The following is a 13,156-nucleotide window of genomic DNA, read 5'->3' on the forward strand; positions in this document are numbered from 1 at the left end:
TGGACAGGGCACGTAAATTAGAAACTGTGAACATTTTTGATAATAAAGTTTCATATATGGTATAGGAAGAAAAAAATATCTTTTTTTTAGAAACCTAGAGATCCCTTCCCCTAAACAAAGGGTTGAGGTTTTTGGATGGGGGGGGGGGGGGGTTCTCTTTGTTGTTAGGTCTCTTTTTTGTGAAGGAGAGCTAGAAACGGTGCTCCTCCTTTGTCTAGGGGAAGGTGTCTCTAGGTTTCTAAATAAATGTGTGTAGGTTAGAGTGTAAGAGGTAGAGTTTTAATAAAGGGGAATGGGCATTTGGGTAGTGGGTTGGGACGGTATGGGTTTGGGTAATTTGGGCTTCAAATTGAGCTGGCCCAGACGAAATTGACAGACCAAATCTACTTCTTTTTCATTGTTTTTATTTTGATTCCAAACTCTAACAAATTAAATCCTAAATTAAAACGTAACTTAAATCTAATTTAGCAAAAATAATTCTATTTATCTATTAACAAATGTATGTAAAATCTAAAAATATTTTGTTTGATTTTTATGCATTAATTCTAACAATTAAAGAGTAGTTAATTCCTAAAAATGTAAATTAAACCTACGATGGCATGACACGAAAAATGTGATAATTTTTTATGATTTTTCTATGATTTTAAAATATTAAACATGCATGAAATGCAACTAAATAAAGAAAAACTCTTAAAATCCATTAAAATTATTTTTTCGTATATCTTTAGGAGTAATTTTCATGCGGGGCAAAAATTAGGTGCTCACAGTACGCACTTGTCACCCCGCATACACAACGCTCACATATCATAACAACACCAAATCCTAAGGGGATTCCTCCTCCCCCTACAAGGTTAGGCAAGCCATTTACCTCGAACCAAGCTCAAATCAATCTGTAACAATGCTTTTTCCACGAATATCTGACTCCAAATGGCCCAGATCTATCCAAAATCAATTACATACCATAAATATAACTATAAGAAACTAATCTAATTAATAAAATCAAAGATATGGCAAGAAATTAGAAAATCGCCCAAAAAAAAGTCTCCCCGGGCCCACGTCTCGGAATCAGGTAAAATCCATAAAATATGAACACCCATTCACTCACGAGTTCACTCATACCATAATTATCCAAATTCAATATCAAAATCTCAATCAAAACCCAAAAATCTTAGTTGAAGAACTTCTTCCTATTTCTCCTCAATTTTCCAACTCAAATCCGAATTTAAAGGTGAAATTAATGATAGATTAGTGAAATATAACCATAAAGGAGTTAAAAATCATTAACCAAAAGCTTTCTCTGAAAATCTCTCAAATAATCGCTCAATCCGAGCTCTCAAAGTCTTAAAATTAAAAATGGGATAAAGCCCTCGAAGTTGGCCCTTTTCTGCCTAGCGATTTCGTTTCTGCGGGCCTAGAATCTCACCTGTGACGCCGCACTTGAGGAAATTCCATCGCAAGTGCAGAAATGACTAAAAAGGTTGAGCCCTCTTCTGCGATTAACGGGGCCGGACCGGCGAGTGTGCGCCTGCGAACATACATTCGCTTCTGTGGTCCTTTATCGCTCCTGCGAGTCGTTAAGCGCATCTGCAAGCATCACAGATGCTGCACTTCCCGTTCATCTGTGGCCCCTAGAAGCTCCTCTCCTTTCCGCTTCCGTGCTTGTCTAACCGCACGTGTGATCTCACACATGCGGTCTCCTCACTGCAGGTGCGAAAACACCAGAACTCAGAAAGCTTCAACAATTGCATAAGTCCAAAACTCAATTAGTTAAGCATCCTAAACACACCCGAGGTCCCCGGGACCTCAACCGAACATACCAACAAGTCCTAGAACACCATACAAACTTAGTCGAGCCCTCAAATCACATCAAGCAATGGTAAAAACATGAATCACCCTCTAATTCAAACTTAATAAACTTGAAACTTTAAATTTCTACAACCGATGTTGAAACCTATCAAACCACGTCCGATTGACCCCAAATTTAGCACACAAGTCATATTCAACATTACAGACCTACTTCAACTCTCAGAATCGGAATTCGATCCCGATACCAAAAAGTCCACTACTGGTCAAAATCTCCAAAAATTCGACTTTCACCATTTCAAGCCTAAATAAGCTACAGATCTCCAAAACACAATTCGGACATGGCCTTGAGTCCAAAATTACCCAAAGGAGCTAAAGGAACTGACGAAACTCTATTCCGAGCCGTATTTACATAATTCCGACTACGGTCAAAATCCTAGTCCCAAAACACTTCAAAACCAAAAATGAAACCTCTCGAAAAGTCGCATAAGCTGAAACAAATACGGGGAAAGCAGTAAATAGGGGATATGGGCTATAACTCTCAAAACGATTGGTCGGGTTGTCACAATTAAGTTGCTTGCAACCTGCCTGCATCAGCTGCTTGGAGATAAACTTCAATAGAGTACTAAATGGATAATCTTCTTCAGGAAGATTATCTACATTGGAGTAATAAATGGACATCCATAATAATATTTCATAGGACTCCCCCTTGGATGTTCATAATTAAGTGCCTCATTAAAATCTTACTAGGAAAAAGCCCGTGGGAAAAAATCCTAGTCAAGGAAAAAGAATACACTAATAATATACATTGCAATTGCCTCATTAAAAACCTTATAGGGAAAACCCACTAGGTAAAAAACCCGGGGATTAGAAAAGAGTACAGTGCATACTTTACTCCTCATGATAAAGATGTTGTTTCAAATATCCAAGTTTCCGCATTCCAATCTTGTATATCATCTTCTCAAAGGTTGCAGTTGGCAAAGACTTGGTGAACAAATCTGCCTTATTTTTACTTGAACAGATTTGTTGCACATCAATGTCACCTATTTTTTGAAGATCATGTGTGAAGAATAAAATTTGGTGAAATATTCTTCGTTCTACCTCCTTTTATGATCCTCACTTTAAATATCGCAATATATGTTTAATCCGGTTTCAGTGTCTCCGTGTAGGAGAAGAGATATATCTTGCTAGTAAATTGACAGAAAATGCTATATCAGGTCATGTAGCATTAGCAAGATACATAAGTGCATCAATTGTACTGAGATAGGATATTTCACGACCAAGGGGTTCCTCATTCTGTTCTGGAGGTCGGAACGAATCCTTATTCTCTTCAAGTGATTGAACAACCATTGGTGTACCCAATGGGTGCGCTTTGTCCATGTAAAAGCGTTTAAAGACCCTTTCTGTATAGGCAGATTGATGGATAAAGACTCATCTGCTAAATATTTTAATTTTCAGACCAAGGCAAAGTTCTATTTTCCAAGATCTTTTATCTCATATTCTTTCTTAAGATATTCAATTGCCTTTTGGAGCTCTTATGGAATTCCCACAAGATTTACTTCATCAACATAAACAACAAGTACAACAAATTATGATGACATTTTCATTATAAAAATTGTCACACCTCCTTTTTTCCGAGGGATAGGGATTTTTTTCAATTGAAGTGTCATTATTCAAAATGAGATTATTTATTTAATTAAAGTCACCACTTGGGATAATTATTATGGTGTCCCTAGTCACCAGTTCATTTTATAATCCCAAAATCGAGGAAATTAACTCTTATTTATGTTCTGCTAACACAGAAGATCGGGTAAGGAATTCTGTTAACCCGGGAGAAGGTGTGAGGCGCTCCCGAGTTCCGCGGTTTTAGCACGGTCGCTTTACAATTACACCTGGCTTAATTATCCGATTATTACATGTTTTAGACATATTATGCATTTTACCTTTTACCGTTTTAAATATTTATTTAACCGCTTTTATTATTTATGGAATTTCTTTGAACAAGTCGTGATACAGCGCACCCATTGTTTTTGTGCATATTGCAAATCACGCCACGTGAAACGCACCCGTAATTTACAACAGAAGCTATACACCTTGTTAGGAGGTTGGTGGAACTGTACAGAGAGAGAAAGAAGGATCTGCACATTGTGTTTATTGACCTAGAGAAAGCGTATGACAAGGTTCCTAGAGAAGTTCTCTGGAGATGCTTGGAGACAAAAGGTGTGTCGGTTCCCTATATTATGGTGATTAGGGACATGTATGATGGTGATAAGACTCGAGTTAGGACAGTAGGAGGCGACTCTGAGAATTTTCCGGTTGAAATGGGGTTACACCAAGGCTCTGCGCTCAGTCCGCTCTTATTCGACCTGGATATGGATGCATTAAGAAACCATATTCAAGGGGAGGTGCCATGGTGCATGCTATTTGCCGATGACATAGTTCTGATTGATGAGTCACGAGCCGGTGTTAGTGAGAGACTAGAAGTTTGGAGACAAACTCTTGAGTCTAAAGGTTTCATGCTGAGCAGAACGAAGACGGAATACTTGGAGTGTAAGTTCAGCACTGAGCCGGGGGAAGTGGGCGTGGATGTGAGGCTTGAATCACAGGTTATCTCAAGTAGAGGCAGCTTCAAGTACCTTGGTTCGGTTATCCACGGGGGTGGGGAGATCGATGAGGATGTCGCACACCGTATTGGGGTAGGATGAATGAAGTGGAGGTTAGCATCTGGAGTTTTGTGTGACAAGAGAGTGCCAACGATACTCAAAGGTAAGTTCTATAAAGCGGTGGTTAGACCGGCCATGATGTATGGGGCTGAGTGTTGGCCTGTTAAGAACTCACATATCCGAAAGATGAAAGTAGCAGAAATGTGATATTGAGGTGGATGTGCGGGCATATTAGGATGGACAAGATTAGAAATGATGATATTCGGGAGAAGGTGCACGTGGCTCCTATTGATGACGAAATGCGGGAAACGAGGCTCAGATAGTTCGGACATGTACAGAGGAGAAGCCCAGATGCTCCAGTAAGGAGGTGTGAGCGACTGGTTGTGGAGGGCACCAGAAGAGGTAGAGGGCAGCCTAAGAAGTATTGGGGAGAAGTGATCAGGCAGGATATGGCGAGGCTTCACATTTCCGAGGACATGACACTTGATAGGAAGTTATGGAGGCCGAGTATTACGGTTGTAGGCTAGGAGGTAGCTGAGTCTTGCATTACCTTGTACTGTTGTGACCCTCGTCTGGTAGGGTTTTTGTCTGAAATAGCTAGGGGCATTGTCGTGTCTTACTATTTTCTCTTTTCGGTGCAGGACCTATTTACCAGCCATCATTTTTTTTTGCATTTTTCCTTCTACATTTTATGTTCCTATTTTTTCTATGATCTCTGTGGTGAAACTAATATTCTCTCCTTTCCGTTTTTCTTATTATCTTGAGCCGAGGATCTTCCGGAAACAGCCTCTCTACTCCTTCGGAGTTGGGGTAAGGTCTGCGTACATACTACCCTCCCCAGACCCCACTTGTGAGATTTTACTAGGTTGTTACGTTGTTGTTGTTGTTGTTGTTGTTGTTTATTATTATTTGAAGTTATGGCCAAGTCACGTGAGACACACATTCGAATTGGAATTTAGGTATCCTGACCATGCCACGGGAATCATACCCATGGCTACAATGATTTATTAATCGCGCCAAAATATGATGTTCGAGAATTGTTTACTTCCTATGTTTGAGATTTTGGAAAGCCGCATACTATGATAAATGAGCTGTTGGCATTTGAGATTTTGGTTCATTCATAAAGACTAGATTCTTGATTCGTTTAAATTAAACCAAAACTAGCAATGATTCTATTGGATTTCATCAAAGTCCACACATTTGGATTACAAGAAAACGTGATTCAGCTACAGAAAACAGTTAAGAATTTTAATAATTCAATATCGAAAGAGGGAACTCAATTCATGTTATTATCTTGTAGTAAAGTGAGCCACAGATCCGTCAAGATCCTAAACTCACTAGGCAGCGTTGCAGAGTCCAATTGACTCTGAGATGCAAATAGGCCCAAATGCACTTGCACGGCATGGTATAATTTTTTGGAATTTTTATCTAGCTATACTATAATAGAAACTTATTTACTATCTTTATTTAAGTTCTTTATTAATTACTTTATATACCTATATTTACTAGTTTTATACAAAACCATAAAAAAGAGAAAATGAAACATATCTTAAATAATGGGTATCAGTTACACATAATCCTTCTACATTTAAGATACTCTTCCTTTTCCAAAGGATTACAAAACATCATATGTCTTTGTACTTGCCCACCGTAAGAAACATACTAATATCCAAAATCAGCACATCTCTTTCATACAAATCAATCAATATCTCTCTCTCCCTCATACAAATCAAACTATTATCTCTCTAAAATTGTAACATTATATATTTCTCTGAATCAATTCCAATAACAACCATTAAAAAGCTTCAACTATTGACAAATCAATCAACATTATCTCTGAAATTGTAGGTGGAGGGGTCTGTCATTGACATACCATTAAAAAAGCTTTGAAGCTTTGAATTAGATATTCAGATTTTACGAATTTATGATTTTTTTTGGATTGGGTGTTCTTGAAAACGATTGAAAATATCCTTTAGAGTTTCTATTTTAAGGGAGATTCGTTAAGTGTAAAGTTGTTTTTAGGTTGAATTTCTTATTGAAACTCGAGGAAGAAGAAGTTTCAGAATTGTATTATGATTGTATGATAAGTGTATCATAATTGTATCTGAGTTGTATTTGATACGTCAATATCTAAGACAATTCTGATACAATAATAATACTATTAAATACAATATTGTATCATAATTTAAGTTTAGATTTGGTTTTAGGTGGATATTTTAAATTGAAACTTGAAAAAGATGAAGATCAAAGTTATATCATAGTTTAGAATTGTATCATAATTTTATCGCAAGTTGTACCTAAAATAATATATGGTACGATGCTAATACAAATATAATACGATATTGTATTAGTGTAAGTTTAGAATTGGTTTTAAGTTGTATCATAATTGTATCAGGGAAGAAAGATGATTTAATAAATGATACAATGCTAATACAATTGATGATTTAATAATATAAAGATATCGCCAATGGCGGGAAGAGAGAAGATGGAGATTCTGGATGTAGATTAAGGGATTTTGATGTAAAAAAAAAAAAGGAGAGATAAGAGGAAAGGGGAAAAAAGGAAAGAATATAATCGAATCCCTTAATTGAAGACACTAATAATGAGATGAGAGCCTTTTAAGGAGAAATCTACACAATTTGTAAAAAAAAACCTACATACTTACTAAAAACTACAAAATATAAAAAATATTGGTAAAAATATTTCTAATATAGTATAGTTAGGTAAAAATCCCTAATTTTTTTCTCAAATTCTAGGCCAAACATTTGGGCTTGTATTGAGCCAAACACATGAGAATATGGAACAGATTGTAATGTGAAAATAAAAGCTTACACAAGAAATAATAAATAAAAAATGTTAATTACAAGAATAAGGACAGCCAGCAATTAATTACACAGATGCCAAATCTAATCATAAATTTAAAACTAATTCTTTAATCATCTTGCAACTAAAACTCTTAGTTCACATGCTTTTGTATCTTCCCAATTGAGACTTGAATCCTTTGGCAGCGTATGAATTAACAACATTGCCACGCCAATAACTTTTCCAATGGAGTTTCAGTCGCATTAACTCTCAACAAAGCTGCGGAATTCAAATACCTCAATGGTTACAATCATACTCCATTGAAAACTATTATTATACCTATCAAATGGCAGAAACCTCTTAAAGATTTTTTATAAGCTCAATTGCGACAGTGCTTACACAAATAACACCAAGATTGGTGGTTTGGGAGGAATCATCCGTAACAGTCATGGAAAATAGATAGTGGGTTACCAAAAATTAACTACCATCATTGGCAACACACATGCAGAACTTCTGGCTCTAGAAGCAGGTCTAAAAGTGGCGGTCCAATTCAGGCTTCATCCTTTGGAGATTGAAACTGATTCCACAAAGGTAATAACTCTATTTGATAAAGATCACCAAGTTTATGATCACCTTCTCTCCTCATGCAGGTGGTTAATGGCACAACTGGGAGCTCCAATACTCAGACATAACTTCCGAGAAGCTAACTCTGTAGCTCATCTTTTGGCAAGAAATAATAAGAAACTAAAGTCTATGAATAAAACAGTCATTCATCATGCACCAACACAGGAGGTGGAGGCAGCTTTGAAGAATGATGCTGTGGGAAAACAATACTTTAGGTCTATTTCGGAAGAAGTTTGTAATAGGTTAGCTAGTATGGGTAATGTTAATGCCATGCAAAACTCTAGTACTTTGGTAAGCCCTGTCAGTTTCGATCCCAATGGGATGACTGATAGAGCCTTTTGTAATATTACGTAGTTTATTAATAAAGTTGCTTATTTACAACCAAAAAAGAAAACTTCCTGCTCCACGACAAGCCACTAACATTTGCTAAGTTCAATACCAGACAAACTCACAAATAGCAAACTCCTTAAACATCATGGTCATAAAGGAAAACTTTAGGTAAATCGGCAGAAATTAAAAGTGGTCCAACTATCTTCAAGCTAAAAGAATACATTTCAAATTAAAGTGATCACCTGATTTACAGTAGCATTTTCTTAATCTAGAGACAGAACTAGATTGCCTTTAGTTATGTTACAAATTATTTATTATCTTCAAATTGACTCAAAATGCACACTCAATACACATAGAACTAACAGAAATTAAAAATGGAGCATATCTGAAGATATGAAACAAGGATTCAACCACTTTAAATCACTCAACAAAGCATGATACAAGGGAGTTTTGAACTTACTTAACTGAAAAAGCAAAAATATATTTGTATACGGTAGAAACCGGAGAGCTCGATTTCGAAGAATTGATTGCACTCCTAGCCCGAGTTCTGGAAGCTCGAAGAAAGAATCAAGCCAGGCCCGAATGAGCGCACCTCGAGAAGCAAATCGGGGATCCGTCATGATCTGCCTCGAGGGGAGTACAATTTCGAGGACACTCAAGAAAGAGCGGGAATTTCTCAAGGACACGTGGGTCATGGCATAACTTATAGGATAAGATTTGTACGAAATAGTGCAAGTCCGTACTAGGTTGTTATACAACTGTACCAATAGAATTATTTACCATAATTGGAAATGTACCATATTAGGGTTTTCCCCTCCTATATAAAGGGGACCCCAATCATTTAAGCATCATCTCATTCATTGCAATAGAACATTCTACTCTGATTTTCTTGTTTACCGTGCTCAACAATTGTTCTTCAGCTTTATTGCCTTTACTTTATTGTTCATACTTTATTGCTCTTAGCTCACCTCGAGGCCCCTGAGATAATCGAGCTCGACGTCCTTATTGCTCTAACAACACTGGTTTGGTTCATCAATTCTTCTTACTTAAACTTAATATTATTTGTGCATTCACTAGTATTGGAATAAATTACATATCATTAAAACCACAAATCATATTTAGTTGTTACTTCCATTTTTCAAGGTAAACAGTTTGGCGCCTACCGTGGGGCTAAAGATAATAGTGATTATTTTAGTGCTAGTTTTCTGATAACACACGTTATTCTTCACACTTTTTCTTATCAAAGATTCTTTGATTTCAGGCTACGATAAGTCAAGCACACAAAACGCACCTGCTCATGACAGTGAAGGGCTCGGAGAAAACAGCGGTATAGGGGTCGGTGTACCACCCATAAACCCTAGGGGAGTGGCAAATACGGAGCCAGTTGATATCAGTTTGCATAACGCTCTAAACACAGACGCAGGCACAGACCCCGTAAGGAATGCACACAGGGAAGCCCGACCAGGGGACCAAGGAACGCCAGGAATGGAAGAAGGGGGAGTCATCCTCCAAGCGATATTCGAGATGTTGCAAGTTTAGCAAGTCGCCATCGCTCAACTTCAGAGTCAGAATAGAACTCCAAACTCCGCCGAACCAGAGAACACTCGGCGTGCGGAACCAGCGCTAGAGAGGCCCGATGAAAGTGGTTCGGGGACTGACCCTACGATTATGAAAATGCTTGAGGAACAAGCCAAGAGGATCGAGTCTGGAGAAAAGAAAATTGAAGAAAACGACAAAAAGGTGGAGACATACAACTCGAAGGTCGATCAAATACCAAGACCACCTCCGATTTTGAAAGGACTGGACTCGAAGAAGTTCGTGCAAAAACCATTCCCCCAGAGTGCGGCTCCGAAGCCCATCCCGAAGAAGTTTAGGATGTCGGATATCCCAAAATACAACGGGACCACTGATCCAAACGAGCACATCACCACATATGCTTGTGGCATAAAAGGAAATGATTTGAAAGACGATGAGATCGAGTCTATTTTACTAAAAAAGTTTAGGGAAACTCTGTCTAAGGTGCCATGATTTGGTACCATAACTTACCCCCAAACTCCAATGATTCGTTTGTCATGTTGGCAGACTCATTTCTAAAGGCACATGCCGGTGCCATAAAAGTCGCAACAAGGAAGTCCGATGTATTCAAAATAAAGCAAAGGGAGAACGAGATGTTGATGGAGTTTGTATCCCGTTTCCAGTAAGAACGAATGGAGTTAGCACCAGTCTTCGATGACAAGGCCATACAAGCCTTCACACAGGGGCAAAATGAACGAAGTTCGATAGCTTCGAAATAGCTGAAGCATAACTTGATCGAGTACCCCACTGTGACTTGGGCAGATGTGCATAACAGGTACCAATCAAAAATTAGGGTCGAGGATGACCAATTGGGAGCCCCCTCAGGCTCAGTTTATCCAAGTAGGTTACTAGCAAATGAGTCAGGAAACACAGACAAGCAGTCAAGGTCGAATAAAGAGATGTATCAACCATACGTCGAAGATCGAAGGAACATTTCAAGGTGTAACATACCTCGGAATGATCAAAGAGTATATCGAGGCCAAAGTTCTCGGGGACTCATGAGCAAAACCGGATTTGATAGACACTCGGGACCGGTGGAGGCACCTCGATTATCAGAGTATAACTTCAGTGCCGATGCCTCGGGTATCGTCTTAGCCATTGGCAAAATTAGAGATACTAGATGGCCCAAGCCTATACAGACCGATCTTTATCACAGGAACCCCACCTTGATGTGCAAGTATCATGGTACTCATGGGCATATGACCGAGGATTGCAGGCAGCTTAGAGAGGAGGTAGCCCGATTGTTCAACGAGGGGCATCTTTGTGAATTTCTCAACGATCAGGCAAAGAACCATTTCCGAGAAAGAGATGCAAACAAAAAGAATGAACCTGAAGAACCTCAACATGTCATTCACATGATCATCGGTGGAGTAGGTGTCCCACAGGGACTTATATACAAACGAACTCGGGATTACATGCCCGAGGACACCCTCACATTCAGCAAAGAAGACATCGAGGCCTTATCTCAGCCTCACAACGATGCACTGGTAATTTCTATCCTCTTAAATAAAGTTCAAGTTAAATGTTTTCTCGTGGATCCAGGTAGTTCGGCAAACATAATCAGGTCAAGGGTCATTGAGAAACTCGGCCTGCAAGGTCAGATCATACCTGCATCCCGAGTCATGAATGGCTTCAACATGGCAAGCGAAACAATAAAGGGAGAAATCATCTTGCCAGTAAGCGTAGCCGAGACCATTCAAGACATGAAATTCCATGTGATCGAAGGCGACATGAGGTACATCGCACTCCTCGGGAGACCGTGGATACACAACATGAGGGCGGTTCCTTCAACTCTTTACCAAATGATAAAGTTCCCGACGGAGGAAGGAGTGAAAACAGTCTACGGAGAGCAACATGCTGCAAAGGAGATGTTCGCTATCGAGGAAGTGGTGTCGATACTCGAATCCTTGACCTCGAGCAACAAAGGTAAGCGGGAGGCTATATAGCCACCGCAGCAGGTAACCGAACTTCTCAAAATAGGGCCTATTCGGGAAGTAAAACACCCCGAGAGGTTAGCCAACATTTTAAGGAGGACCAACCTCCGACATTTCGGAGTCGGGGACTTAGTTCTACGAAGAGTCACCCTCGATACCACTGCTAAGGTACGATTTTATCCTTTTGTCCATTTGAGTTTGAAGCTAACTCATTACAGATTTTGGATCAACGGCATACGATCTCGGAGGCATCATTTTCTACACAAAGGCCCTAGGTTTTAAAGCATGCGTTGCACTCTTTTTTCCTTAGACCGGATTTCGTCCCAAATGGGTTCTACCGGCAAGGTTTTTAACGAGGCAACAATTATGTGCTACCTAAGGAAAACTCAGCAGTATCTAAGGCTTCTTTTCAATCAACCTCGAATACATCACCCTCGGAGGCTATACTTTTGAAAAATACTTCACGCCTAAGAAGGCCTCGATAGGAGAACTTTGTTATGGGCCAAACGGTCAAATGAACCGTGTCCATATAGAATAGTCGAGCCCCGACGGCAAAACATGTACGCATATATCGACTATTTGAAGAAGCATTCTGGTTATATCAAAAATACTTTGTATCTCAAAGAAGTTTACTATCATACGAGTTCTACACTTACAATCCTACAGGAAGTGGCTCAAGGGCCAAAGCACCCCAAAATACTCGAGGATTGTCACTGACAGTCAATACATCCGAGTTATCGAAAAGTCGGACTTTGGATACCTCAAAGAGGCACCCCCTCGAAACAAAGGCCAAGTCCAATATACTCGGGATCTAACTTTTCGAACAAGTTTGGAAAGTTATCGGGAAACAAGTCCAAGTGACAAACCCGAAAGCTACGACCATACTAAATACTACGGTCACATAAAGGCTACGGCCAAAATAATACGAATCGGAGATGTTCGATTTCCTCTATAAATTAAAGGCCTTCAAACATTGAAAAAACTTGTGAAATCAGGCTACCATCAGCAAAAGAAAAATATGAAGGGCGTCGATAAATACAACCCTCAATTAATCTGAGGGCTTCGATAACATCGGCATTCGGAAATACCCCAAGAGGTATTCATTTATGTTTACACAAACAAATAGCCAATAAGGTTNCTATTGGCAAGAAAAGTTTTGATGTAATCCGTGAGGTTTGATGTTTTATCTTTTTTTTACACTCTCTATACCAATGCCCCAACTCAGTAGGACACTATCTATGTTTATTTTTTATATTTTTATTTTTAAATATGAATTTGCTATCTTTAAATGAAAAGTTTTCATATTTGTTTTTATATAACCAGGCAAAAAAGAAGGAAATTTCTGATAATCTATAAATTAAGGACATCTTTGTGGCTACCGAAAAAATGAAACCTGGTCGAGTATACAAAGGCTCATATGAGGAT

Source organism: Nicotiana attenuata, chromosome 12, assembly GCF_001879085.1.
Source record: "Nicotiana attenuata strain UT chromosome 12, NIATTr2, whole genome shotgun sequence".
Classification (NCBI taxonomy): domain Eukaryota; kingdom Viridiplantae; phylum Streptophyta; class Magnoliopsida; order Solanales; family Solanaceae; genus Nicotiana; species Nicotiana attenuata.